This window comes from Ambystoma mexicanum, chromosome 4q, assembly GCF_040938575.1.
Source record: "Ambystoma mexicanum isolate Mex_15411 chromosome 4q, UKY_AmexF1_1, whole genome shotgun sequence".
Taxonomy (NCBI): Eukaryota; Metazoa; Chordata; class Amphibia; order Caudata; family Ambystomatidae; genus Ambystoma; species Ambystoma mexicanum.
Genome location: NC_090928.1, coordinates 522,078,452 through 522,106,378, shown reverse-complemented (window position 1 = coordinate 522,106,378; position 27,927 = coordinate 522,078,452).

The following is a 27,927-nucleotide window of genomic DNA, read 5'->3' as shown; positions in this document are numbered from 1 at the left end:
TCCCTTCCCAGTGCTCAGCCACTGAAGGCAGTGCCAGGTTTAGAGGCTGGCAGCGGGCTCCTTCGCAGAAGGTCAGAGTTTCCCCTCCTCCCAAGACGTCTCTCTCCTGAATGGAAGGGCACTTTCCATCCTCTCTGGTGGGCAAAGGCGTAATCTCATCAGAGATAGTAGGGTCACCTCTGTATCAGATCCTTGGGTCTTAGAGGTCCTCAGCAACTTGGTGGAATTCGACTCATGCTCCTGCATACCAGACCTCTGTCTATTCCCTGGACCTTGGACCACCAGATGACAGCCTGCATGTGAAAAGAAATCCAGGAACTGTTACAGAAGAATGGTATTTGTCCATGCCATTGGGACAACAGGCAGCAGAGTTGCTACTCCAGAATCTTCTTGGTCCCCAAGTATGTCATCAATATTACATTTCAAAATGGGGACTCTGCAAAGGATCATCAGTTTGATAGCAAACCGATTGGTTGGCCTGTCTGGTCCTCAGTGGCATGTTGCAATTCAATTGGACCATCACAGATTCCTGAGGTTTGTAGTCGGGGAGTCTACATTTTCAGTTTCCCTTTTCTCCCGTACTGCTTCTGCTCTGCACTGAGGATGTTTACAAACATCTTGACACCCTTGTTGGCAAAGTTACATGAGGAGAGCATAAAGAGTCAATCCCTACCTGGAGGATCTGCTTATCCAGTGGGACCGCTGAGCAAGACAAAGCAGAAGTGGTGACATGGGTCTCTGCTTTCCTATCCATCCATTGCTTCCTGATCGAAACCAAGAAGTCACACCCAGCTCCCACCAAATACCTACAGTTCATTTGAGCTCTTTTTCAGATCAAGCAGGAGTTGGGTTCGGATTGATGATCTGATGGCAACCCCAGTGTTAGTCACACCTTAGGCACCATTACACGTACGGCCCCATGTTTTGGCATGTACATCATCCTTGGTTTCCAAAATCAGTGGACTCAATACATCCATCCTGGTCTCGACAAAAGGTGGTGGGCTTTTTCCAGTAGTGACTGAACCCAGCCAGTCTGCTTCAGAGGTTTTCGCTCGGCCCTCCCTTACTGGCTGTCTTCACCAATGCTCAGGGTTAGGACACTTTCGTGGGGACCATAACTATGCAGGGTCGCTGGTGCTCCCGAGAGTCCTGCCAATCTTCCAACTGGAGATAATTTTGAAGCCATCTGGTGTGACTTGTTAGGGTTTTCCCTCGGATCACGTCCCAGTCAGTGATGGTCTTAAAGAACAACAGAACAGCAGTCTTATCTCAGCCACCAAGGGGGAAGGATTCTCCCTCCCTGGCCAATATCTCACTTTGGCAGAGTTCCTGGGCAGAGAAGAACTTGTTGTCTCTGGAAGCCTTGCATATCAGAGATATCCACAACACCTCTCCAGGTGTCCTCAGCATGACTTCTCCTCTCAGGGGATGTTCAAGAGTCCAGCAACATTCCATCTAGTTATTCTCCTCTTCAGTCACCTGGAGGTGGACATGTTTGACTCCAGGGCCAATCACAGGCTTCCCTTCTTTTGTTTCAATGTTTGGAGATGGGTGTCTCGGTAAATGGTGTTCTGTCCATTATTTGGCCTCCCAAGTTCCTCCTCCAATTCCTTGGTTCCCAGAATTCTGAGGAAGATGAGACTCACCCAGGCCAGAGTACTCATGATAACACTGTTCAGTACTCTGAGCACTTGTGTTCCCCTACTTCTCCTCACATTTGTGCCCCGTTTTCTGCTTCCTAGAATCCTGGCAGGGGATCTTATGTCAACCAAAAGCTGGCAATGGGTTTCTTGGACATCGAGAGGGAGGGCCTCCAATGCCAAGGTGTCTCTGCCTCCCTCTCCCTGACGGATCAAAAATCCAGAAGATCAGCTACCCTTCTATTTTATGACCCACATATGTGGCATGGTGTAGCAAGAGCGCTCTTTTGTCTCTCAAATGTGGCTCCTCAGACATAGCCAGCTTTCTTCAGGATAGTTCCAATTTGGGACTTTCTCCGTCTGCCCTCGGAGTTCAGTGGGCGGCCATCGAAGCATTCTGCTTTACTTTGGGTGGGGGGTACAAGGCAGACATCATCTCCAAAATTTTGCACAATTTCAACATCGATAGATCCAGTATCAGGTCTCTGGACCCACTGCCTGATACACAAGGCCCAGCAAAGTCTTCTGTTTGACCCCCTGCACCTCACAGACGTTAGGCAACTAACTTTGAAGACTACTTTTGATCATCACCTTGGCCCATCACCTAGGCATGCTTAGACGCCCCTCTATTCCACCCTTACCGTATCTTGCTGGAAGCAATTATCCTCCGAGGCAGTCCTACTTTCTGCCCTAAAGGTGTCTCTTCATTTCAGGAGATTGCACTGTTGGCCCATCCCGCTGATCTGTCTCAGGATTGGGGAGGGAAGGCGTGTTATCATCCCTAGACGGAATAGCTGGACTGAACTTCTCAGTTCAGTTCATTAAACCATCTTTTTGTGACCTTCTGCAGCCCTAACATCAGTCATAAGCAAGGACTGTGGCTCAGTGGACTAATGCATCCACTACACGGCCTGTGTATGACCTCATGGTCACAGGTTTGATTCCTGCCAGGCCCACCCAGCCCTTCATCCTTCTGAGGTTGATAAAAAGAGTACTACTGAGCTGGGTAACAATAAACATCTGTTATCTGTCAACAGCACTAAGAATACCCTTCCAGGGCTTAACATACAGTCTACAAATACAACTATTATAAGACCTAGTTGCTGGCTGAAGGGCACCATCACCTTAGTCTATTCTATTTTGAGCTCTCTTGTTCCTATCAACCTGGTGGGCAGATCTGCAAGAAGTATTTCCACATCTTGGTAGAGGCATGGACAGGGTAGGGCCGGAGTACGCAAGGCCCACCCAAACTCTATAAATGCCCACTAAGAAGCACTGTGTGGGCATTTACAGATGTTGATGTCACTGTGAGAGGCCCAACTACATTAGCTTCAGGGTCAACTGGTTAGCCAATCCTGGCTACGCCTCCTCCTTGGGTAGAGGCAAGGAAAGCTTCCCTTATGGACATCTGTAGGGCAGCCACCTTGGCTTCACCAAACACTTTTCTAGGGATGGGCAACTGGTAGTGATGAGCCAAATGAATCGCGGCTTGACCTTTGTAGTGCAGCAGTCAGTTTTTCCTTAGCACCCATGCTTGTTGCATTGAACCGGGCACAGTTTCCTTGGCTATTATATAGGACCCCCTTTGGTGTCAGCTGTCATTGTGTAACCTCGAGTGGATGGAAGAGATGGGGGATGGGTGGTGGCGAGAGAAGGGCACTTAAAAAAGGCTTTTAGTGGAAAGGGTCTGTGGGAAGTGGTACGCCTTCCTTCATTAGGCCTGTGGCAAGGAAGATTACTGGTAAGGAATTTGAGCATCAGTCATTCACTCTCTCGATCTTTCTGTCTCACTGTTTCTCGTTTCACTCACCATCCTGTCCCTTAGTTTTCACGCCATCGCCTGCTGTTGTAGGAAATAATCTGCACTGGGGACCACAACATATTTTAACTATGATTGTTATAGTTTTTTCATCTTAGTTGAGGGCCTGTGTACTTTTGCTGTCCCCTATGTTCTGTGACAATGTAAAGTCTGCATGCATTTGCTGTAATGAATACATGTGCCGTGTTGAGCCATCATTTCCGGGGCACAGAGAACAAGTTCATAGGACCATTTCCCTTCTTGCCATGTCTATCTGTAGCCATGTGCAGGCAACCATCCACAAAGAATCTCAGGTAAAATGTCCTCTTTTCAAAATACATATGCTGTAAGTATCCTGCCACATTTCCACTGTAGCTCTCCTGACAGAAGAATGACAGCTGTATGTTCATTTCTTTAAATCCAAAGAAAGGTGCCTGGTGCTGTGTAATACTGAAGGTTGCATCTTGCACCAGGCCCAGAGTATTTTTCTCTAAACAGGTTTACCAAACATTTTCCTGATGAGTTCTCATCAAACTATTCATCAGGGATGCAAATACTGACTATGCCCATGAGAGTCCCTAAGTCTCCCAGGGCTAGGGCGCCACAAGGTTGCCTTCCCACTTACCTGTGCTGCTCCCCTTGCACAACTGACTGTGTGGGCTCCACTGGTCATGGCAGTCTTTGTTTGAATCTTGTGGGAGACAGCTGCTGTACCCCAGAGGTGTCTCGACCGGTAGGTACCCTCTGGGTAATCCCAATACAGAGTTCAGACATTATTCCTTTTAGAGGGTGTATAGGATACAGATGTTGCTATATATGGCCATGGCCACTGTCTGATTGGCAAAGCGAGGCTCACAGTAATAATAAAAAAAACAGATATGACCCGTTTGTAAATAGTGCTTGTGTTTGAAGTCTGAATCCACTCCTACAAAAAAGAATAGGACAAAACTAGAGAAATTTCAACCACAGTATCTGCATCCTTATTTTGACAAACATAGGTATGAGTCTCTAAGCACAGAAAACATTAAACTGAAGAAGAATTGTGAAGAGCCGTTGCAGGTCCTTGCCCCCTGCCAATATCCGTTTTGGGCTGAAGGTCTGTGCTTTAGGGTGTGCACTCCAACATCTATTAACCAGAAAGAGACATGGGCATTTGCATTCTTCACTTGACATGGTGGGAGCAGCCGAGTTGCCATCTCTCAAGCATTCCCAGCTCCCTGGAAAGACTGTGCATTGTCCCCAAGCAGACTTGACATAAAATGTCGAAGGCATCAGACACCCAGAGCACTGGCAACTGGCACAGTCTGTGACCAGTGGGTGCGCCTCAAGACAGAGAAGCAGTAATGCACTTCCTGTAACTCCGGTTCTCCAGCATTGGTATCTTTCATAGGTTCATGTTAGAATATTTGGATCTATGTTACCACTGCACCGACCATAATGTCGACTTTCAAAAAGCCGACTGCCATTGTGACGCAGCACAGTGATCACATATATAACCAGTGTAACTTAGAAAGAAAACCACACAATCATAAATGCAACGCGGTTGTATTTATACATGCAGTGGTTTTCTTTTTAAGTTTCCCAGGCTCCCCCGGGCTGGAGGAACCTGTGAAACTTAGAAAGAAAACCACAGCATTTGTATATATAGATGCCGTAGTTTTCTTTTTAAGTTTTCCCGGGCTCCTCTGGGCCGGAGGAGCCCCTTAAAAAGAAAACCACGACATTCATAAATACAACAATGTTGAATTCTGGTACTTTCCTTTTGAGTCTCCCGGGCTCCACCGACTCGGGGGAGCCCGGGAGACTCAAAGCGAAAGCCGCTGCAGACATAAATACAACACAGTTGTATTTATAATTGCTGTGGTTTTCTTTTTAAGTTTCCTGAGCTCCCCTGAACAGCACTATTCCTTTAACAAGATAATTTAACTACACCATAGACTTTGCATGAGGTTCACTTTTAATCATATTTAGCGCCTTGAAACCTGACCACATCATGAGCTAGGCACTAATGCATATCTTCTAACAGAAGTCACTTGCTCACTCTCTATGGAGAGTCTGCTGTTCAATTAGGGACTTCACTTTATTTAATTTAGGAAAACTTTGTCTGCCCCCAACACAAACCCCAGACATTCAGTCGATCATTTAGATCCCTCTACTTTAATGTAGGGTTCAAGGGAATGGGAAGCAGTAGGGAATTTTGTTTTTAATGCACCCCTCCCTTTGGGCACTGGGAATGAAATTAGGAATACCCACTCAGTTTAAATGACTATACTTCTTATTCACTCTGGGAGCGGTTTTGTAAATTTCAAACTTTAACAAAATCATCATGTGTTATTTAGCTATAATATATGTAGAAAAATAACCAATAAATATAGGAGAGTTAATTGAATTATTATTTTGTAAAATACTATTTGTCTACTTCCATACCCCATCCATTAATTTAGGGGGAGATATAAAATCACACAAATTCCCACACTTGGTTCAGTTCGACACATTACTTACATAAAAAGATCATAATTTCTAGTCACTGGGTCTTGCACACCTTTGGATGTATTCTCACACAAGTGGTAAATAAAATGCTTGAAACTTGATGTGATAATCGAAATAAACCAATTTAATTGTAAAGTTCAAAAGTTTGAATATTGTCTCTCAAATTTGAATATTTTCTCTCCTCCTCAGTTCACAAAAGGAGACATTCCCTCAACACATGTTTCCCCAAGTTCGTTGGTTCTTCAGGAGGGTGTGAACATTTTAACCTCATTTCATTTTATGCACTTGCAATTCAATCCAATGTATTATTTGCATACACTGAGTAGTTCTCTGTTGAAGAGTTAACCAGAATTAAAAATTAGAAATACCATACTGTGTTTGTTCAAAGATTCTAGTAAAGACATTGTTAGTACACTCTCTGAATAGTAGCTGTTGCTTGTACGTAGTGAGAACAAGGCAGTTAATTAATTCTCAAACATTTCATTTTTATAAAATTAATGCGTACTGTTTTAAAAGTACGCTCTAATGTTAGAAGTTGCTTTACACTGGTAGAACAGGATATGTGGGTAGTGAAAGTGTCATTCTCATCTTTAGTGGTTTTGAATAGGTAAATGGTAGAAGTTTCCTTATTGCCCCTTTGTTCCATTCTAAATTATGCGAGTTTCGCAGTCAACGTTACTTTCATTTCATTTAGCATAACGAGGTTACGCGTGATAATATGAAGAGAAAGCAGGATAATGTTTCGAAGTTTAAGAGCTTGTCTAAATTTCCATTATACAGCTTTCTATGACAGCGAGATCATGCTGTTTTGAACAAATCCCTTTCTTACCTTAAACGTACAGTGTGAGCTTCTATGCTTTAGGTCAGCGTGTTTCATTTTCTGATGTCGGTCGGGGCACTTCCTGACTTCAAGATGGCCACCAATTTATACATTACACATATTGCATACATTGCGTGCAGTACGTTTAATGCGTGCATTGAACGTCGCCATTTTGGTGGAAACAGTATACTCTACGCCAAAAGCAATCATCCATCTCACATAATAAACAACATTCCATATGGAGAATACCTACATATCAAAAGAAATTGCACTGAAGAGAAAGAATTTGAAAGACACAAACAACTGGCCACTGAGAAATTCCTGGCAAGAGGCTACTCCAAAACCATTCTGAAAAAAGCTCAAGCAAAAACAACTTATAGATCAAGAATTGAACTTCTGCAAAACAAAACCAAATCCCCAAATACAACCTTTGCAACTCAAAAACTGAGGTTCATCACAACATACAGCTCTGAAAGTGAAGTGCTCAGAAGAATTTTATCCAGACACTGGCACCTATTGAATTTAGACCCAGATCTTAAACCGTTCTTGGATGACCAGCCCAAAATCACTTTCAGAAAAGCCAAAAATGTAAAACAGATAGTGAGTCCATCACATTTTGAACAACAATCAAAGCAAAAATTGCTCTCTCAACTTTGGAGTGGAAACAGACTAAAAGCCAACTTCAAATGTGGAACATTTACAATGTGCCAGTACTCCGCAAATGGACTCACCCAAATTCAAATGCCGAATGGCCGGATTCATCTCTTACAAGACTTTTTAAATTGTAAAAGCAAATTTGTTGTATATGTACTGAAATGCCAATGTTCAAAACTATTTGTGGGCAGCACCATACGCATGTTAAAAACAAGGATTTCTGAGCATTTAGGACACATCATCAACAAAGATATGAGATTCCCACTTGGTCTACATTTTCTAACAGAGCATCCTGAAACCCATACGGATAAAATCAAATTCTACGGACTTGAAAAAGTGGAACTGTCATGTAGAGGAGGAGACGATGAGAAAAGACTGAGGCAAAGAGAATCATTTTGGATTTGCTCCCTAGACTGCTGTCACACAGACCTAAATTAGGACTTAGAATTAGGACATTTCCTGTAATATTTTCTTGTAATATTCTCGTTATTGTGAAATGTCAAAATAACAGATTGCAGCTATCGAAAAACAATAAGTAGACACAGTAACAATCTCTCAACAAAAATAAGCGGATGAGATTGAGAATTCAGGCTTCATGTATGTATACTGTGCAGCAAAAACTTCATTTATTCATTTATTATTACCATTCCCATCTTTACAAACTGCGCACCATTTATTTTCATACACACATTTCACCAGTCCTTTCTTCAAATATTTACATCATAATATAGCATTTTCATAATTTTCAATTTTTTCAAGAAAAACTTCTACATGATACGTTCCAAAAATTTGTTTCTGATCAATGGAGTAATTTCCAATACGTATTTCATGTTCATCAAATTGAAACTAGATAAAATGCGTCAATATAAGTTATTTAACTCGTATTATACATTCACTACAACTATTCACATAATCAGCCCGATCCAAAATGGTGACGTTCAATGCAGGCATTAAACGTACTGCACGCAATGTATGCAATATGTGTAATGTATAAATTGGTGGCCATCTTGAAGTCAGGAAGTGCCCCGACTGACATCAGAAAATGAAACACGCTGACCTAAAGCATAGAAGCTCACACTGTACGTTTAAGGTAAGAAAGGGATTAGTTCAAAACAGCATGATCTCGCTGTCATAGAAAGCTGTGTTATTGAAATTTAGACCAGCTCTTAAACTTCAAAACATTATCCTGCTTTCTCTTCAGATTATCAAGTGTAACCTCATTATTCTAAACAAAATGAAACTAACGTTGACCGTGAAACTTGCATAATTTAGAATGGAACAAAGGGGCAATAAGGAAACTTATACCATTTACCTATTCAAAACCACTAAAGGTGAGAATGACACTTTCACTACCCACATATCCTGTTATACCAGTGTAATGCAACTTCTAACATTAGAGCGTACTTTTAAAACAGTATGCATTCATTTTATAATTAACTGCCTTGTTCTCACTATCTACAAGCAACAGCTACTATTCAGAGAGTGTACTAACAATGTCTTTACTAGAATCTTTGAACAAACACATTATGGTATTTCTAATTTTTAATTCTGGTTAACTCTTCAACAGAGAACTGCTCAGTTTATGCAAATAATACATTGGATTGAAATGCAAGTGCATAAAATGAAATGAGGTTAAAATGTTCACACCCTCCTGAAGAACCAATGAACTTGGGGAAACACGTGTTGAGGGAATGTCTCATTTTGTGAACTAAAGAGGAGAGAAAATATTCAAATTTGAGAGACAATATTCAAACTTTTGAACTTTGGAATTAAATTGGTTTATTTCGATTATCACATCAAGTTTCAAGCATTTTATTTACCACTTCTGTGAGAATACATCCCAAGGTGCGCAAGACCCAGTGACTAGAAATTATGATCTTTTCCAGTTCCTGAAACACTCTGCAGTCTGAGTGATCTAGTCATCTCTTAGCAGCACCCAACTTAGCTCAAATCAGAAAATAGTTATTTCTATTCATCCAGCTCACCACCAGTTGTATCTTAGGCTGCAAAGGTTATACATTACTTACATAGGATGTCTCTGGGGCTGGCGCTCAGGAAAGAATTCAGCATTTCTGGACCCTCTATTGGGGGTAACCGGATCTGGTCAGGCACATCAGTCATGTATGGCCACCAGGATTCGTCCTTCTATTTGGCTCTCCTTGCAAAGATTCCAGCATCCGTCAGTTTCCCTGGTTTCCTTCAGCACTCTCATCAGCAATTCCATCCCAGGTAGTTTCAGACAGTCTTTCAGGCAAGTTAAATTCTGCAACACTCTTTCAGTATTAACACATATGATTTTAGGCACCTCTCCCCACTACAACTGTGCAACACCTTTTAACCTCAAAACCACACCTCCAAAATATTAAAAGTAGGAGGTGCTAGCTTATTGACCCTGAATTTCAATTGGAACCCTCGGTCCTCTCCACCCCCCAAGGCCTCATCTCTCTTTGGATAGCCTCCTGGAGTTATAAAACAAATTATGGTAGGGGTGAATCCACCCACAGGGGTTTTTATTTTACCCATTCCAATTTTTGCACTGGAAAAGTGCTACATGGCAAAATCCTTTATTTTAAACCTTAACCTAACAATACATATATTTCTGGGTTCCTCTCATCATGCAGCATTTGAGAAATGATGTCCCATTTGGGCACAAGGTTGCACATCCAAATGTCAATTTTTCGCAATCTACTCAAAAGTTATCAAAACAGTTATCAACCCGATATTGTCTGGGCTGATATCTAATTTAATAAGCTAGCACCTCTCCGACTCCTGTCTTCAGGGCATTTTCTGGGAAGCTAGGAGCACATTTTAGTTTATAGCTTGAGTTCCCAAGGACTTGGGATAAGCTTTAAAATGATAGTTACGTTATTTTCCTGCGATGTACGGATCTCAAGAAAATGTACACAATATGCTGCTATAGATTTGCATGGAAAAGCATAACTACATACATATGATTCTACCCAAATGGCACACTAAGTTTCATTTCGTGTTAGTTTCCCCTCTGAAAAGGGCATCTACTCCATTGTTGACTTTTGCGCACTGTAAATTCATCAGCCTTTCTTCTCACAAGGCTAATGGGTGATCTGTTGCTTATCTTAGATAGCAGCCCCTCATAAATTCCTTCTTGGTCACTGCTTGAGTGTTCTGAATAGTAACTGAGCCCTTCTCAGGAAATAGAAACTTAAAGTAATGTCTCTAGAAACAGATACTTAAGTGTGTGAAGGTTACATTTCCTTGGGCACAAGGCCTTCTGTTTATTTTTAATATAATTGGGTCTTGCCACCACTGTTCATTTTCACATCGTTATGCGTTCACATTTCTCTGGCAAGGAAAACTTTGACTCCAGAAACCCATAATCGCAGTTTATGTGTTTTCAAATGCGCCACTTTGGGCATCAGTCACCTTTATTAAAAGGTAGGCCTTTATTTTGGGGCTATCTCAATTTCATGCAGGGCCCACTTAGTAGTGTATTTTTCTTACTTTGAAAACAGCATTTTAATAAGTGGCAGATGCAAGTGAAATGCTGATCAGTGTGTGTTTTCAACGCTCTGCATTTTTAGGCCCAATGTGGCCAAATGCATTTGACCTTTTCTTGGCAGAATATATCCCACACTTGCCACTCTCTGCAGACCACTCTACAGAATCTTGTGGGAGCTTTACCAAAGCAAGCTAAACTTCTAGCCCACCCACCCACTCCAGTCCTTCAAATGCAGTTTCTTACAGTGAAGGCGAATCTTAGACTGGCCTTTGTGTAGTCTTATTCTAGAATTCATCTAATAAGTAGGCTTGACATGTACACCACAGTTATTGCGCAATTTGTCACCCTGGAAAAATAAATGAGAATGCTGTCTTGAGAAACAGAAGTCTATCTACAAGGATGTCTGCCTGCTGTACACCCTGGTACAGTGAGTGATGTGCTGTCCATTGGACTCTCAATGCAAGGGCTGTGAGACAGCCCGGTAACTATGAGCCTTAGTCCATGAACATGGGGCAGAGCTGTCAGGACCGTTCTGGAAGTATCTTGGGAAGATTGACTGAGTAGCTCATCAAAGCCCAGAAACCCCATTCTCACTATACACAGAAAAAAAACAGGGAGGTGCTGATCACCCATTCTCACTAACCAAGTGTTTTCCTTGGAATTTCACAGATCTGCAGCATTTGCTGCAAAAGTGTCAACTTAGTAGCAAGAGATAGTGAATTCGAATCTAACCAATTCTCTGTGGGTGACTAGAGAATGCTACGGAGACTGTGCCAGTGTTTTCATCATCACCGGGTGCAACATTGCGTGATCGGAGAGAATGCCAGCTAGCCAGAAGATGAGTGAACCTCGCATTCCCTCCCCCTGAAAATAACCTTTGTTACCCAACCTTTGCTTTGTGTAAAGATCCTGGTTTGTGGAGACACGCTGGTGGGCACTTTTATGTGTTAGAAATCATATTGATCAGGGTATTCATTTTTGGGTTGGACTATTAGTGAAACAGGTTTCCCTTTTTATTTTAAAAAATATTACATTTATTTTTATGCGGATGTGTCCCATTTTCCTGGAATTCGTGAAGTGATATTTAGTTAATAATTTGTATCATTATTGATCTGACAACTCCTCTTCTGAGATTATGCATTGCAACGGCTGTACGGTCTGCTTAGCATCCAACGAGTTATATAGCAGAGCGTTTCGTGCAAACTATGCTTCTCAGGAAGGCGGTATCCCTTAATTGTGCAGGTGATGCAGTGCTTTGAATGATCGGTGCACGGATTTCTTGTTGTGAGCAACTTCTGTGTTTGGGGGGGTTTCGCATCTTTTTATTACACCATCACTCCTCCGTTCTTTGTCGTTTATGGCGGCTCGGAGCTGAGCAAATGCTGTGCTTCAGCACAGATCTGTTGGGTGTTTGGCTGGATTCAGTAGCACAAAATGAGGTCCTGTAGCACAATCAGCTATTGCATGTGGCCACTAACTGAAAAGCTCTCGACTCCTGCCAGGGTTCAGCCCACCCAAGGATGCCGGAAATATGTAGTTCCCTCAGGACACAGATAAAGATCAGATCATTAAGCCTGCGAAAGTAGGGAGCAGAAGCAGTGTCTGCAGTGCAAGAGTGGGCCATGCACAGGACAGTTTTATGTATGAAGTAGGAGGGTTTTTCTCCTTTAGAAAGTATATCCTGGATATCACTTGCATGTGGAAAGTGTCCAGGGCTCCAACAGCCCTCCACCCCTCCACCACTCCACCCTCTCCCCCCCCCCCCCCACCTAGAGTGATGCTAGAGCTCGCTATGTGTTCAACATGCCTGAATTTGTCATAAGTCTCTGCAGCATTCTGATGTCCGTGTTGAAGAGCATTCTGGTGTAAGTGAGCAGAGAATTATGTGACCAGCACGACTGAATTTTGCCATACATAATGGCAATGTAAGCGTTCTTGTTTAAAGAGCTGAGATAGCTCAGTGGGTTGGACACTTGCTGTAGCAATGTGGGTTTGGGATCTGCAAGTTGCAGGTTCAGATCCTGGCAAGGAGAAGTGAGCCTCCCAATTTTCTGAAGATGGTAAAGGAGTACCGACTACAGTTGGAGGGGTAATTGTATGTGCAGCATTTGTGTGGAAAAAGCGATACAAGTAACAAGGGATTAGCATTAATTAAAGCATTAATGCTTCTGGGCACATAAAGTGACTTGCATCTATCAGAATTTTGTCAGCAGGCCTATGGTCTGAGAGCTCTATTATGCCCGGGGGCTTGGTGGGGGCGAAATTGCCTGGCGTATCTCTGTTTTGGTTTAATTATGGGAGCTAGTAAGACAGCTCAGTGGGTTGAGCACATTTGATGTAATTGTTTTGGGAGGTCTGCTGAAATATCTCAACCAGTCCCTTGGTGCTTCCTGGGCTGGGGCTCCACTAAGTTCCAAGAGGGCTGACGTGGATGTAGGAACTCAGGGCCAGGGTGCTGATACTGCACACTGGTAATGTAATTCAGTGAGTTAAGCACATGTGAGCAACAAGCCAGTCATTGATTAAAATCACTGCATGTTTATTGAGACTTTTATCTCTCCAAACGGTCTACCGTTGACTGGGGTAATGAGAATGTTTCCCAATCAACACACAATGTACTTTGTGTTATGCTCTAGTCAGCTGGCCATGATTTAGCCATGATTATTATTACGCCTCCCAACAAACAGGCACATTTGTAAAAGAATCAGGTATGGTTCACAAGATGCATTTAAGCTCAGTGGCAACCAGTTTATCTTGGAAGCGGGACAACACAGAGCAACACAGGTTCCATGTCAGAACCACGTCACAAAAGATCAATTAATTGATATCAGTGGGGACATGCGAGTTAGTGTATTAAGTTCACCAATGAAATAACACAGTGCAATACAACACTGGCGTGTCACCGGCAGGACCTGGTTTCAATATCCAGAACACCTGTTAGTGAAGATAGTCACTTTTGGGGATCCCAATAGCCCAGCTGGTAGAGCATGGGTATACCAACAGCAAGGTCCTGGGTTCAGGCTGCCTCTTGGGCAAGTGAAAGAGCAAAGGCATTGAGAAGTACAAGTGAGATGCAGGTGAATTTTATCAAGAGGGCAGTTCCGTGGATGGGAAAGTTTACCAATGTGGCCTAATTGTACTAATGGCTTGCTAGTTTTGTAGGTTATGTTGCAGGAGAATGGACTGGCAGAAGGGCGCAGTAGATAGGTTTGCATGATGCGACAGCCCAGTCGCAGAAAGGGGGAGTTGGGCACAGGTACCAAGGTTGCAGGCTTTTGCCCGATAAGTATTAGAATGAGTACAAGGAACATTGCATGGTCATGTATAAGGTAACATCGCTGTAATGGTGTGTGCTCGGGAGAGGTGGACGCAGTTCAGGAACGTGTGGTGGCAGCTGATGTTGTAGACCGGATGCTCTGGGACCTCGGGAGTGATCGCTCACACCAGGCGTTAGGTCCGGGTACCAGCAGGGCTATGGTGAGTTTCTGAGTATATCACACACACTGGGCTGTGCAGATTGGACATCGGAAGAACAAGTACACGCAATTTTTTACTCTGGAAGAAGAAGAAAGGAAAAGAAAAAAAACAAAGATAAAAAACACAGCTGCCAGTTAGTAGAGACGTGGCCAGAGCAAAGCATGTTGCAATGGTAGGTCCCAGGTTGCATTAGGATGTCTCTATGGTCCAGGGAAACCATGCGCACAGCATAGAAGGATGTATTTACTGTTCCAGGTAAGACATGTGTATTGGAAAGACAAGTACCAAAGGCCTATCAGTAGGATCGGGGTGTACAGTCCAAGATAGAAGGGCAGCGGCTGGTGATTGAAATATTAAACAGTATGGGTATATAAATAATATAAGTAACTTAGTAAACAGCATGGGTCAGGAAGGAGAACAACATAGAGCAGACAAGTCAGAATGCCTGTCAGGTAGAGAGTGTGGCAGATTGGTGGGACCGAATACGGTTCCTGGAGTATTACATGCCATTTTTCCAGTGGCTCAGCGAGTTACATTACTATAGCTAAAAATAAAGGTGACATTACAGGGTCACAGGTTCTAATATGGGCACGGCTGACTGCCTTCCTTTTATCCAGGTAGATAAAAATGGCAATTTGAGTTGTACAGTGATGATTGTATATAGCTATGGCCAAATTGATTTGGCAAAGCAGTATATATTGAAGTTACTTATTGTAGTGACTAGAGTATTCATAGTCCCCTTTCCTCCATCTTTGTGGGTGTCCCCCAACATGGGGACAGTACTGGAACTTTGGCAGAAAAACATTGAATTACTCATACATCCCGTCCCCTTTTCTCCATTCTTGGGGTGATTCCACTGAACAAGAACATAGGGTGGATCTGTGATAACCTGCTGCATATCTAGGATGAAGCTGTAAGGTTCTTCAGAACTACCTGACCAAACTCTGCATCGCGCCTGCAGCTGGTGTCCAGTGAGTAGTGCTTACAGAAGGCCGACAGAGTGGCCCAACTAGCCGCCTTGCTGATGACTTCCCAAGAAGCATGTTGTAAAGATTGTCTCAACACCATCTCTCTGGGCCCTGCATTCCTGGATGAGGAAAGGGACTCGGAAGCACATCAGGACACTGCAAGCATGATTTTCAAAGAAATCAGTTTTATTCTTGTAAGTGACTTCAATCCAGCACTCCAACTAAGTCAATGCCTAGTCCGGGATGCCCAATGGAAGCCCTTCTTTAAATCTGGATGATGAACCCTTATATAACGCCCCTCTCTTTGGATCTCCCCGACCTCACTGAGCCAAGGAGTAGGTTTGTTTTGCAAATTAAAAGGTTTATTTGAAGAATTGAACAATATATATATATATATATCACACTTTCATGAATAGAAATAATATCTGAATAGCACACTTATGAATATGAAAAGTGATCAGTACTGGGTAATATTACAATATCAACAACTCTGTAATCACTTAGGAGTAGGAACAGGAAGGATAAGGTAGCAGAGAATACTTTATATGGGTTCAAGGAAATGCAATGATGGGAAAGAATGCAACACAGAAATAAACTTGATATGGTTTCAATCAAAACAATGTGGTCACTTTGCAATATGAAGACATGGAAATGAGAGCACACAGGTTTTGAGAATACAATCAATAATGCAGTTCAGTTCCAGTTCCCCCAGCAAGCTTAGAGAGAATAGGTATGATTTTCAAACAGGCAAAAATACTTTTGAATGTGATTGCAATGAATGGGAAAATATGCTAAAATGATTTTAATTCACTAAAGGAGATTCAGGATAAGTGAGAGTTACTTTGGATTGGTTCAAGTCAACACTAGCAATGATTCATGAATGATTATCAGATTGAAAACGAATTTCAGCAGTTGGAAACAAGAAACAGCTATTTTGACAAGTGGTGAAATGGAGCTAAATTGCAATTCGCGGCAACTTTTCTGCATGCGTGAAATGCGATTATGGAAAAACTATAATAATTGGAATGTCGTTTTCGGTTCTAGGACGTGCGGTTCAAAAGTTACAGCAGTTTTTGTGAAGGTAGATTTTTCAGAAATTTTTCAGATTTTCAGAAATAAAGTCAAGATTTCAAAAATGACAGATCGCGCTTTAAAGATTTAGCAACAAGATAGGCTTAGACTAAGGAGCTATGAAGAAGCAAGACACTCAACGAGCAGCCACCAGAACAGGGCACCTCCGCTCTGATCTCTGTCCGTCAAAACACTTGTCCCTCTTCAGAAAAATATCAGCGCGAAGATGATTATTGCTACAATTATCACAAACAATATAATGAGAAGAATTCAGGATGGACACAGGATTCTATAATGCAGTTCTGGATAAGTGGAATGGATGAAATAGTATTACTTTAAACTAAGAGATGACTATGGACAGTTCTAGACTAAATACTCACTCCTAGGCTTTGGACTGGAATGGGCCTTGTCAAAGATCTGCTCAAGGGTTTGGCTTCACTCGCCACCGGACAGGTCTCAGGCCCTCTGGGTTCTGCTTTCAGCACTGCACTGCGGTCTGGATGGCCTCTTGAACTGGATCTGACGGGTTCTGGATACAGCGCTGCTTTCTGGGTCTGGATCTGGGTTCTAGCACAGGGTTCTTGGCTAGAAGCAAAACAGCTCAGCCAGGCTGTTGAATGGTTTAGTTAGGCCCTGTAGGAGCTTAGGGGTTAGAATCAGGTTGCAAAAGATTCTGAAGGCCTGCTGCAAAGAGTTCCGTTTGGGTTTGGCCTCTGCTCCAGGGTTCTAGAGTTTGGTTCTAGAGGTTGGTTCTAGATCTGGAGTCTGGATTCTTCCTGCAGGGTGCGGCGCCAAAAAATCAGTTGAGTAGTGGAAAAATGTGTGTGCTATCTGTCCTCACAGTCCCTATTTATGTATTTCCAAAGTGGGTGGGGAGGCTGATTCTACAATGCCCAACCCTCTAAGGATCTGATAGGTTAGAGGATTTCCTATCCCCTGATTGGAGAAAGGATCAGCGTGTCAGAATGAGTCAGAGTGATGCTGTGTTTATGGTCCAAAAGAAATCCCTCCCTTTTGCTTTTACATAGAAAATCTATTTTTCCCCAAAAACATATTTCCCAGATACACAAGTTGTTGAGAATACATAATTACATGACAGATTGCTTAAGGTACATTTCTGTTCAAGTCCCATGTTTCTACGAGCTTGAGTTCAGAAATGACAACATTTTCGCGCTTTTGGAGGGTTTCTCAATATTAATTCTGCACCAAATTTGATATATGCATACATATCCTCTCTGGGCATATTACTGTAAATTTTCATGTTCATAGCATAAATACAGTAGCTACAATATTAATAAATTCCGGGGTTTGGTCACAGAACATCGGACGGATTTCAGATTAGTCTTAAACTGTGAGTGAATTTTGCATTTTCACAATCTCAAAGTTTCACATTTTTGTCAGTTCAGTACACTTTGTTATAAGCGTTTTTATAAAACATACATTTACTCCAATGTTAAATCCACATTTCAGTCTGGTCCGCCCCCAGAGCTGGACTGACTCAGAGGGTCACATGTCTTGTTTCCTGCCAGCAGTTTGTGGTCAGTTACACCCAAATTAGCATTCCCCATTCAGTCCAAGGCCCCCATTGTTTCTTTCTCCGGGCTGCAGAGAAAATCCCCTCTCCTCTTGATTAGCATGCCAATGCGACATCCTCCTTCTGGTGGGAATGACAAGGTGTGAAGGGTTCTCAGGGGAAGCAAGCCTTTTGGAGTTTTAACTGCATCAGGTTACATTCTGATCATTTGTGACATAATTCCTTGTGAAAAAAAATAACATTTATAAATTTAAAATAAGCAACATATCTTTAAATTAAGTCTCTTTTTCAACATGAAATCACTGTGTGGCACTCTTGTATGGAATGTTGATGGAATTCTCTTCTTTGGCATATTTAACTTCTGAAACACCAGTTCTCCTGTTAGAATTATAAATCGCCAGCACCTGACAGAGGCGAGTAACGGTACTACACCCATTTTGACAGCTGTCTTTCCATCAAGTATCTTTAAAATATGATTTTGTTCTGAGAACATATGACACTTGCTGACATTGTATTGATGTGGAGTCTTGCAGTAAATGATGTGGAACACCCAACAAAGAAGTTGGATCTTTTAGGTGATTTGTGAGCCATGATTTTAGCAATTTTTGACAACCAAGAAAACAGATTTTCAAACAGCTCTGTGTTTCTTTTTCAATCAGCATTGCTATTTCCAAGTGGTTTCAGGCTACTTTGTGGGTAGCCCAATGGTGGTTTTTGGCAGTGATCTCCTGTGCTCACTAAGATAGGCAAAAAGTGGATGGTGGCCTATTTTTCAGGTTTTCACTGTGCAATTTCTGGTGATTTCTAGCGAGCAGCATGCTTTACAGTGGCCATTATGATGTTTCTGCTGCCAGCAATGCACAGTGATATTGCAGGGCTTGGATGAGTGGGTTGATACATCCCACATTATTTTTCAGCACGGCAGGACACAGCTTACAGCACACCAAGACATCTCTGCAACTCCCCTTAAAGTTAGAAAAAATATCCCTCCTTGTATACCCTTCTTGGTTGGTGCAGCTCCCCATCTATGATGCAGAACACTCTCATAGGTTCAGGCACTCCAAGAAAAGCCCCTTCCTCCTCTAGGGTTGGCTGACTGAGCTGTCAATTCACAAAGCTCTAATGTCACACTTATGCATGTAACTGATTAAGATTGTGTGAAATGTATCTGACCTTTAAAATGGGAACACTACCAACGTCAATCCTGAGTTAAATTTAGCAACAGTATCATGGTTTCCTGTCTCTGAAGCCCAAACATGGACATCCGCTCTGCCCTCTCTGCTAATTGAAACAGCTGCATGCAACACTGACTATCTTCCCTTGAATGATACCTCGCTCCCATGGCTCGTCACAGTCAAGAATAGAGATAAGAAGCCCAGACACCATGTCCTTGATTACTGAACTCCCACTGAACTACCATGAGGTAATTCTTTTTTCATTTCAGCATGGTTTTACAGAAATCCACTATTTGTAAGCCCAGCATTATCTCAGAGTTTGCCTGACTTTGTCCCACCCCAAAAATGGCTGATCACTTATGAAATGCCTGACCATCCTATTTTTGCCTATAGCTTAGTCCCTACTCGATTTCGAATGTAGATTGTTTGATAGTTTATCATAAACACGTACTACCTTATATATCACTCACTTTGTAAGGCATTCTGACCACTGGTGTAATGGGGGCCCCGCAGCCTCTGCAGTGCAGGGGCCCCCACTGCACATGTCCTGAGAGAGGTGCCCCACTTGGAGAAAAAAATGGAAAAAAAATATTTTTCAAAACATTTTTTTTAGATATATTTTTGGGAATTCACTCTGCATTCATAAAGACTTGATTTCTGTATAAAGAAATGATTTCTGTAATAGAAATTATTTCTTTATGAAGGCAGAGTGACTACAAAAAGAAACTTTTTTTAAGTCTGAGGGCTCCCCCCAAATGATGACATGGAAGACCCGAGGCTGGAGGCCTCCATGTCATGGGGTGGGGGTGTCCTATGACTTCAAAAAGAAATGGATTCTTTTTTAAGTCAATCTGACTTCATAAAGAAATTATTTCCATTAAGGACAAAACCATAACGGAAATAATTTATTTTTGAACTCATAGGGCTTCCCTCAACCCCATGAGGTTTGCGTGTCTGTGTGTAGTTTGAAAGGGTGTACACTTAAATGTGTAGGTGGCTGCCTGTTTGAGTGTATGGTGAAAGGGTACACACACATGTATGGTTGGCTGCCTGGGTGTGCCTGTATGCTGAAAGAGTGCACACTTAAATGTATGGATGGCTGGATGTGCGTGTGTGTATATGGTGAATGGTGTATGTGCTTGTGTTCAGGGGCACAACAAAACCTACATTTAGGGGGGCTTATCCTTCAAATGTTAGGAGAGGCGCTATCTTCACTGGTGGTGGGGGGAAGGACAAACATATTTGTGTGGGGGGATATTTCTTCTCTGTGAAAAGAACAGTGAGATAAAGACTTGGTTGAGACTCTCCCAGGGGCCATCCACCCAAGAACAAGTCAATGGGCTGTGTTCGTGCTGGTAGAGAGTTTCCCAGACCCCCCCTGTTTTGCATACCAAGTAACTTTGGGTCTCACCCTAAGTTACCAGGGTACTCCAGACGTGGACCCCTTGCTCACTGCTTTTAGAGAGAAACAGCTTCACCTCACTGATGATGCCCAACTAGGCTGAAACACGTGTATGGGGTTGCTGTGGTACTCTTGTTCAGAGGAGAATTGCCTAGCATTTCAGTGCTGGACTGCCCCTGGGCAGGACAAAGACTGATATGTGGGGATATTTCTTCTCTGTGAAAAGAACAGTGAGCTAAATACTTGGTTGAGACTCTCCCAGGGGCCATCTACCAAATAACAAGTCAATGGGCTGTGTTTGTGCTGGTAGAGAGTTTCCTAGACCCCCTGTCAAGGATGGCACTCTGTCAAGAGTGGCACAGGGCACTCATGTAAGGTTTGGGTGGCTGTGCTGATGTAAGGTGAAAGATAAGCACACACACAGCAGGAAGCTCAACAAGAACGAAGAGTAGGCAACTGTAGCAGGAAATACAAAGGTACAAACAAACTGGATTCCCTCTTGGGGTGTATGCAGAAATGGGAAAGTGTGTTCCACGGACCTTAGGAAACTCCAGCCTTTTGCACAGATTGCTATTACAGGGGCCCACGCTGTATGCTCATGGCTGGGAACAACAGCAGTGGGTGTCTGTAACACTGAAACACGACAAGGGAAGGGGCAGAGGTTGCCTGCCGGAAACCAACAGTCAAGCTCTGTACAAAGGGATCTACATACGATACAAGAGAAGACAAGAACAGAAATATCCAAGGAAAAGGAAGTCAATGAGCAATCTAACAGAAGGAAATGAAGGAAAAGCAGTATAACTGAAATGGCTAACCTAAGGGAAGGACAGAGGACTCAAGGAAGAGAAGGACAGGGATCAAGAACAGAGGGGGCTGCAAACAGGGAAGCAGGGCTGCAGTAACGGATGGCACAAGGTGCAGGTAAACTGTTGTGGACTGCAGAGGACTGTAGTAGGCTGCAAGGCACAGAGCCCAGAGGAGCAGGGCAGACAGCTGTAGTAGACTGCAGACAGAGAGCCCAGAGGAGCAGGGCAGCAAGGAGCGAGCCCAAAGGAGCAGGGCTGAAAGGCAGGGAGCCCAGAGGATAAGGGCTGTAGGCAAGGAGCCCAGAGGACAAGGGCTGAAGGCAGAGGAGTGTAGCAAGCTGCAAGGCTGGGGAACCAGAGGACAAGGGCTGTAGGCAGCGGAGTGAAGCAGGCTGCAAGGCAGGGAGCCGAGAGGAGCAGGGCAGCAAGGATCGAACCCGGAGGAGCAGGGCTGAAAGGCAGGGAGCCCAGAGGATAAGGGCTGTAGGCAAGGAGCCCAGAGGACAAGGGCTGAAGGCAGAGGAGTGTAGCAAGCTGCAAGGCTGGGGAACCAGAGGACAAGGGCTGTAGGCAGCGGAGTGAAGCAGGCTGCAAGGCAAGGAGCCCAGAAGAGCAGGGCCGCTGACTGTAGAGGGCTGCAGAGGACTGTATTAGGCTGCAAGGCAGGAAGCCCAGAGGACAAGGGCTGTAGGTAGAAGGCAGCGGAGCGTGATCGGCTGCAAGGCAGGGAGCCCGGAAAGGGCACTGGATCAAAAGCAGGATAAAGCAGGAACAGCATACAAAATCGTGGCTCAAGGCAAAAAGGGGCTGGGAGACTCTTGATGCAAGAGACTGAGCTCCTGCAGGCAGCTGCTTAAATACAGCCCTGCCCTGTACTGAGGCAGGCTAATTGGCAGCACCTGGAGCGGTTTATAGTGATAATTTCGAAAACAATAATGTCGAAAGTCATTATTTCGAGAAAAAAAAAGTCGAATTTTTTTTCAATATGTTTTTTTTTTAATGGGGGGATCCCCCCCCCCCCCAACCCCCTTTTTTAAAAAAATGTTTTTGTTTTACCCATTTTTTTTTACTCCCGGACCCCAAAATAAATATATAATTAAAAAAAACGGAATTCGAATTTTTTTTTGTTGTTGACATTTTTGTATTTCAACATTATTTTTTCGAAATTATGACTGACCACCACCTGGAGCAGCACACCTGAAGGTAATCTGCCTCCTCCCTCTCTGGTCCTGACATGGTGTAGGCAGCACTGATCGCTAGGGCTTCTGGGGATTGTGGTTCCAATACCGATGAATGGGAATAGCCAGGAATAGATAACTGTAGCAAGGTGCATTATGGTATATGTATTTAGCTGAATTAAATAAGAAGCACCAAAGTTGTGCAAATGGGAATTAAGGACCAAAGTGTGAATAGGGGTTGCTCAAAGAGTATTATGAAGATAAATGAATAACAATTAGTCCATGATGGTTGCCACACCTCCCCCCTGTTTTATATTTGTGTGGGGGCATCTAACTTCTTTACGCATTTTAATGATATGATATGCCATTTATAACGTGCCTATACACAAGTGTTTCAAGGCACAACAAGGCAAGGGAGGGGAAACAGAGGGAAGACTGAGATGGTGATCCTACTTGGCCAGTGTCATGATGCCTACCCCCGGGGACCCAGACCAAGTCCAGCAACCCCGGAAGCAGGCATCAAGTTATTCCAAGCAAGCCCAACAACCCCTGCTAGGGGCGATTTGGGTGCAGTCCTGGCGTCTATGGCGCCAGGCTCATATGGAGAGTCAGGCTTGGTGCCATAGGCGCCAGGGTCATAGATTAAAACTTACCTGATGCAGACCATGCTGCAAACTTACCTGATGCAGACCATGCTGCAAGAGCTCCAAGCCAAAAGAGGCTTGGAAGGGACTACTTTACCTAGGGACTATTTTTTTCCTCGGGTGGGGCTGGGGAGGAATACTTACCTGGGACTACTTTGGAGGATATTTAAACCACGCCCGAAGAGCAGCACACGCTTCGCGTTTTTCTGCATCCAGCAGCGTAATGCTCACCGTGCCTGCAAGTCTGCCTCCAGTCTTCTGCCACGCCCGCCTCGAGTCTGGAGCTCCTAGAAAAAGGGAGAAAGAAGGAGAAAAGGTTAGAACAAGAGCAATACCTTTGATCCTTACCTGAATTCCCAATCCACCGCGCCTTCGAGCTGGAAGAAAGAAGTTATTTTATGCACGTCGCCTTGCCTGTTGCAGCGCTGCGCTGAACTCACCGGCCTTCGCATCATCTCCACATTCCACTGCATCTTTCTGCATGTTCCCGCCGCACTCCGGCACCTACGGGGAACACAACAGAAAGGTGAGCCAAGGGATTAAACAGAGGCAATATTAGTTACCCCCCATAGACTTAGCTGATTTTACCACCGGGGGTACTATACCGCTTCACGCGTCGGCGCAGCTTCCACAGCATCCTCGCCGAACCCCGGCCCCTAAGGGGAAACAAAAGGATAGCAAGGTGAAACAAAGGGACAAACAAGGGGAATCCTCCTCACCACAATAGACTTACCTGATTTTACTGCCGGAGGCATTATTCCCCGAGACTTCATACTTTCTCTCAGCGCCTGAATAAGGGAGAAAGCAACAGGTTACATACTGACATTATTTTATCGAACTGTGTTGGATAATACAAATCCTTACCTGAACACGAGGAACTCTTCGCTAGGGTTAAACTGCAACCTGCAAGGAATCAGACAAGAGTGAAAGTCAGACATTTGAACTCTTACGAACTACATACTTACGGCGTCTTGCCGGAAATCTCAGAGTCAATATTGTTCTGGAACTCACCAATTCCTTTGAGCCAGTGAAGCAACTGGTTATCTACGCGCCCCTGCGCTCAATGCAGGATGGAGAGCTCATCTTTCCAAACCATCAGGTGAGACTATAAGAGGGGACATCAAAGGTGATCAGTGGGGAGAACAGCGGGAGTGGGTGGAGGTTAATGCTCAACTCCACGGGTGGTTAATTCCCTTTCTCCATTTGCAGAAGAATATTCCTGCGGGCCAAGCAAACGAAGCTAGGTGGGCTAGTCCAGTCCTTCATCTCGGCACTACGCGTCACATTGGTGGAGACCGCAGCTGTCCAGTTCAGATCAACGCCCCTGTGGGAGCCAGGTGAGCGTAACAGCCAGGTGACATTGGGATTGCGCAAGTGCAGGGGAGGGGGGAAGGGGAAAAGTGTGAGGGGAAAGGGGAGGGGGCAGTGCAGTACATAGGATAACAGTACAATAAATAAAGACAATAAATAGTAGATAAAAGTGGGGCCAGCTGGTGGCAAGTGCAAGGGTAAGTGCAGACATCAGGTGTCAAGTGCTAATAGGGGCTGTAGGGATACAGAAACAGTCCCCGAGTGCAAAGGTTGCCAGGGGGCAGTGCAGGTGTGTAACTGGCAGGGAGGGTACCTGGGTCCGAGATCAGAGGGTAGCCAGGTAACCAGTGAAGTTGCAGATTCAGCCAGGAGATCAGCAGGGGAGTGGAGGAGAGAAAGCAGAAGCAAAGAGGAAGGTCTTGAGGTGCTTCCGAAACTGGAGATGGTTCTCCTCAAATTTCAGTGAGGCAGGGAGGCTGTTCCAGAGTAAGGCCCTAGCGGAGGAAAGAGATCTACCTCCAACTCGTTGCTTCGAGAAGCGACTAACCCTGAGGGAGTTGGAGGCAGATGAGCGAAGAGCTCGAGGAGGAAGATATTTAGGGGAAGAGAGAGTTGAAGGTATTGAGGCCCTAGGCCCCAGAAGGCCTTGTGGACAATGCAAAGGGTTTTTAACTTAATCCTCACAGCCACTGGGAGCCAGTGCAGAGATTTCAGTCCTGGAGAGATATGATCCCTGGGATTGAGTCCAAGGACAAGTCTCGCAGTACTGTTTTGGATGAGTTGCACAGGGCGGAGAGAAGAGGCAGGCAGATTTAGAAAGAGGCTGTTGCAGTAGTCCAGCCTAGAGAGAACCAGAGCTCTGGAAACAGTGAGCTTCTGGGGGAAGGAGAGGAAAGGAAGAATACCTCTGAGGAGGTGCAGCTGATAGTGGGACTTCTTAGAGATGTCAGAGATATGAGGAGAGAAGGAAAGGGTGGATACGAAGATGACCGTGAGGTTTTTACCCTCACAGTTGGGAGCAGGAAGAGGGCCAGGAGAGGCCGGCCAGAGAGTGACAGGAAAGGAGGGAGCAGGTGTGCCGATGAGGAGGATCTCGGTTTTAATGGCATTAAGGCAGAGATCATTGGCAACACACAACTCCAGGATGGCGGACAGACAGTCGGAGATGAGAGAAGGAGCAGAGGTGGCAGAAGGGAGCCTGAAAATGAGTTGTGTCATCTGCATAGCACTGAAAGTTGGGGCAGAGAGCGGCAACGGGGTGGGACATTGCAGGCATTGGTTGAACAGCCAGGGAGAGAGGTTAGACCTATGGGGAACACCACAGGTAGAGATAGAGACAGAGGAGAGGAAGGACTCAAGTTGGACCTGGGAGGGTCGATCGGAGAAGAAGGAGGTCAGCCAAGCCAGGGCCTGATCGGTGATACCCAGGTTATACCGGAGACGGTTGAGCAGGATGGCATGGTTGAATGTGTAAAGTAAGAGGGATCAAGTAAGATGAGAACACAGGGGGTGTTGGAATCAAGGTTGGAGAGCAGGTCTTCACAGATGTTCAGGAGAGCAGTTTATGTGCTTCTGGCAGCTCTGAAGCCATACTGATGGTCATGGAGACAACTAACAGTCAGAGTGAAGATTAAGCTGGGAGATGGTCAGCATTTCCAGGAGTTTGCCTAGGAAAGGAGTGATGGAGATTGGACGATAGTTAGCCGGGCAGGAAGGGTTGGCAGAGGGTTTCTTAAGAAGAGGATGCACAAGGGAGTGATTCAGGTGGTAGGGGCAGACTCCAGTGGCGAAGGAGTTGTTGCAGAAATCAGCCAGAGGACCCAGGATGTCAATGTGGTCCTTGAGGGTTTTGGAGGAACAGGGGTGAACCTGTTTTGACAAGACTTTCATAGATCAGACTTGTCTAGAAACCTTGTCTGAGGAGAACAGAGGAAAGGCAGAGAAGTGGGGAGGAGAGGTGTCCAAAGAAGGGCCAGAAGAAGAGCAGGGAGTAGAGGGAGGAGGGGTAGAGGAAGAGAGAGAGGACAGGATATCCTAAGGTTTAGAGATTAAATTGAGAAGCCAGGGCTGTGCAGAGCATCTGGGAGGAGAGGTAGAGACTGCAGCAAGATTAGCCAGCTCCATGCAGATTTTAAAGAGTTCGGCCCAATTGTTATGATGCCGCGGAGACACAGGCTTGGCTGTGGGCTCTCTTCTTGGTGCGGACGGAGAGCCGGTATTCCCTTTGGAGCAGGTGGCAGGCCTTGTACCGGAAGCGCTTCATTTCCTCTCAGTCACCCTGCACTTGCGTTTAAGGGTGACGAGGTCTGAGTCATACCAAGAGTTGCACTTGGCTTTGGGCTTAAAGTGGATCCTCATGAAAGGCGCAAGAACATTGAGAGTATCAGATATAGTAGAGTGGAGCATGGAAAGGGCTGTTTCAGGGTGTGAGTCAGCTAAAGGGGAAGGCAGGGGTGAGAAAGTGGCAGCAAAAGCCTCCACTGACACACGCTTCATGGGTCGGATAACTGAGAAGGTAGGTGGCAGTGCTGGAGTTGGTTTGGCCTGAGGGGTAGTGAGGCTATTCTAGTGCAGCTTCAATGTTACAAGCAGTTAACTCTCTCCTTTAAGTCTGAAAGCACCCACGTATGGACTGCTGTGAGAATGAGCAGTCTTCTGTTCCCTCTCTACCCTTCCAATCACTCCCGTGGCATGCAAGTACTAAACCCACATCACGATTTAAATGGACTAAAAAATGTGGCATATGAATGCATGGCCTAACAGTGAAATGCTTTACGTTAGTAATTGCTGGGCCCTTGTTAACAGCGAAACCCAGGTGCCATTTAACATGGGTCCTGTTCTGTCCGGCAACTGCTCTGAAGGTCTGCCAGGTAGAGTCAACATAGCCCAAAATTTCAGGGGGAGTGCTGAAGCCAAGTGTTTCTAGGTGCGACAAGACAAGGGACAAAGACAAGGGAGGGAAGATAGAGGGAGGACAAGACAAACTACCTTACTAGGCCTTGTGTCATTCAGATTGTGCAAGTGCGAGAACGAGAAATGCAAGGGGGAAGTGCAAGGAAGAAGGGAGGGGAAAACAGGGCAGTTCTACCAGTGCAGCCAGGGCAGCGCGGCTCTGGGTAGTGCAATGAGAACAAGGGACTTTAGCGTTACAGTTACAGCCCCTATGTGCGTGGTAGGCCCAGAGGCAGTGCAAGGGTGACTGATCAAGAAAGAGCCTGGATTCAGTGAGACTCTGAGGGTAGCCAAGCAACCATTTGGTACAGCAGACAGGTAGGTCAGCAGGGGAGGGAGAGAAATCAGAGGAGAAGATGAAAGCTTTGAGCTGCTTCCGGAACTTCAAGTGATCCGCTCAAGTTTGAGAGGGGCAGGGAGGCCATTCCAGAGGGAGGCACCTGCAGAGGATAGAGATCAACCCCCACTCTCTGCCTGGAGAAGCGTCTAACCCTTAGAGAGTTGGAGGGAGCTGGGGGAAGGGCTCGAG